Raw genomic sequence first — 2,500 nt, 5'->3', positions numbered from 1 at the left:
CCTCCCATCACCTTTCGAATCCTTATGACTTCTTCAAGGTTCAACACGACAGATGTTACTCTATTTTTCTGTGATTTTTTTTTTATCCGCATTCAACATCCAAACTTCATTCTATAAAATAGAGTTGGATAAACAGGCATGTATTATATTGATTTTCCGGTTATTTTCAAAATAAAAATGTATATTAGTCATTTTTTTTGCATACTTTAGGTTATACATTTAATTACCATCAACATCTCTACATAACTGATAAGGACGGTACAATAATTATATATGATCTACCATTATACAGTTTTTTCTTGTTATCTTAAGAGGGTACAAAAGTGATACATGCTTATGTACCATCCAGCCCGATGGACAGTTTTAAAAGCCCTGATTGCTACCCTTAGGCAGCGGGGAGTAAAACATAATTCCGGGTGTTATACTAAAGATCGGCGATATTCCACCTGATTAGCATATAATTTCTTGCCTTCTACCTTCGTTATCAAGCTGAAGATTTAGTGACATTCGTACCATATGCTAGGAGGGAGAGAGAGAGAGAGAGAGAGAGAGAGAGAGAGAGAGAGAGAGAGAGAGAGAGAGAGAGAATATTTGAAGCAAAGGAACAACAGGAGAACAGAGTATGAATTCCGATGAATATGGTTAAATAATAACAACTATATATGTCTGAAGAATTTGCAGAAAACTAGAAAACTGCTCAGCATTGCCAAGTCAACTTACTACAAAACATGAGATTGAATACAAGCCAAGGGAATAATAATAATAATAATAATAATAATAATAATAATAATAATAAAATAATAATAATAATAATAATAAATAATAATAATAACACATGATGCCAATTTATATAATGTATGGAGATATGAGAAAAACGAAAAATGGCTAAAATCTGCAAAGATATTGACCTTACCACATACTGCAGAGTTCCGATCCTACGTCTCCACAGATTTTGATTTTGTCCTCACCAAACACTACAGACACCTGATCACATTACAAAGATCTGCCCCTACACCTACACAGCTTCAGATCTTGACCTCATTATATAATACAAAGTTTGACCGCCCCCCAACCCCCCTCTCATCAATATAGATTTAAATCTTGTCCTCACCACAAACTACAGACACCTGAACACACTACACAGATCTGACCCTACATTAAAACAGATTTAGATCTTGACCTCGCCAAGAAAGAAAACATACCAGACGCGAGAGTAACACTATATAGTGAAGACCGAGCGTACCAACACGCGAAGGGGAGGGGGCAGACGTCTAAAATCCCAGACCATGGAAGGATATGGTGGTATCTACGGAGGTGTCAAGAAGAGCCCAAGATATGAGGATATGAGAACGGTCGTTATATGGTCACCACCCGCCGTTATGCAAATGAATATGACAGACGAACACACCACTACCATACGCATCTGAAAAGCTGCTCTCTTCAATCATGATGACTCTAGGGGCTCAGGAGAGAGAGAGAGAGAGAGAGAGAGAGAGAGAGAGAGAGAGAGAGAGGAGATAGAGGATTTGAGAGGAACTTTGAGAGGAGAAGGAATTTAACTTTGCGATCTTATTATTTAACCTTGGACGTATAACCGTCTTCATAAGAGAAAATAAATCAATATTTATCCTTCCTCTTTCTGTACAGCATAGCTTCTCCAATGAGAGAGAGAGAGAGAGAGAGAGAGAGAGAGAGAGAGAGAGAGAGAGAGAGACTCGTCCGTTACTATCTTTACGAAGGAAGCCAAGTAATAAAAAACTTATATCAATTCCTGGCGACTTTGTTATTGTAGTGGGCCGTGGCCTTCAGAGATTCGATCGTCCACTCACAGTGCAGAGGAACAGTTTAATTATACCTTCTGTAGCAGCAATGAACATTATACAATGAACATTATAAAGATAATGACCCTATCAGACTGTCCTATGCGACTGGACCCTCCAGCTCCGTATGTTAATGCATGTTTACTTTTCTTCCTTTTTTATGCATTTTATTTATCCGATCTCTCTCTCTCTCTCTCTCTCTCTCTCTCTCTCTCTCTCTCTCTCTCTCTCTCTCTCGCTGGTTCCTACGATGATTTTACTCTTGTACGGGGTTACAGAGAACGAAGCTTTCCTTAATACTTGACAGTAATGTCGCTGCGAATACTCTTATCAACAAAATTGTTCTTGATGTTCAGGAAAAAAAGAAAAAAAAAAAAAAAAAAAAACGTACAGATTTCACCTGTTCTTTCATGACAATTCACTAATTTTAGTCATCTGTCTACTACTGTTAATTACCTATACTATCTTTATTATTCTTCACTTTATCTTTTCCAAATACAGAAGTTTATGAAGTGCTAAGACGACTTTTATCTAAAAAAAATTTTCAACTATTATTATTATCATATGTCAAATTCCAATTTCTTTTATAACCACCACAACAACAAAAACTACAACTACTACTACTATTGCTGCTGCCTCACCTCGTCCCCCTTTTACTAATACTCTACTATCATCCAGGT

At 37.0% G+C, this 2,500-nt stretch overlaps 1 protein-coding gene across 2 annotated transcripts in view; it reads right to left on the bottom strand.

Moving 5' to 3' along the window:
- LOC135214460 (mothers against decapentaplegic homolog 3-like) overlaps nucleotides 1-2,500 on the bottom strand; it is a 397,473-nt gene that overhangs the window by 67,066 nt on the left and 327,907 nt on the right. The gene's annotated exons all lie outside the window — the stretch shown is intronic.

The sequence above is a fragment of the Macrobrachium nipponense genome, chromosome 45 (assembly GCF_015104395.2).
Source record: "Macrobrachium nipponense isolate FS-2020 chromosome 45, ASM1510439v2, whole genome shotgun sequence".
In the NCBI taxonomy this organism is placed as follows: domain Eukaryota; kingdom Metazoa; phylum Arthropoda; class Malacostraca; order Decapoda; family Palaemonidae; genus Macrobrachium; species Macrobrachium nipponense.
This window is presented reverse-complemented; position numbering and strand designations above follow the sequence as displayed.